Raw genomic sequence first — 259 nt, 5'->3', positions numbered from 1 at the left:
CCCAGGGCTGACCCCTTCCCCTGGAGCCTGCTCCCCCAGGCTGACCCCCTCCCCTGGTGCCTGCTCCCCCCAGCCCGAGGTGCCCCCAGGGATGATGAGTGTCCTCTGCCCCAGCCCCAGGAGGGGCTCTGGATCCAGTGCCATGGAGCTGGTGTCTCTCCAGTGGGGTGTGGGGACCACAGGTCACCCCCAGCCACCTCCCAGGACTCTGCCCAGGAGAGCAGCAGCAGGTTGGCTCCAAGCTACAGGAGACCCCAAA

This window comes from Merops nubicus, unplaced genomic scaffold (assembly GCF_000691845.1).
Source record: "Merops nubicus isolate BGI_N331 unplaced genomic scaffold, ASM69184v1 scaffold31820, whole genome shotgun sequence".
Taxonomy (NCBI): Eukaryota; Metazoa; Chordata; class Aves; order Coraciiformes; family Meropidae; genus Merops; species Merops nubicus.
The sequence above is the reverse complement of the archived record's forward strand: the minus strand, read 5'-3'. Positions refer to the sequence as shown.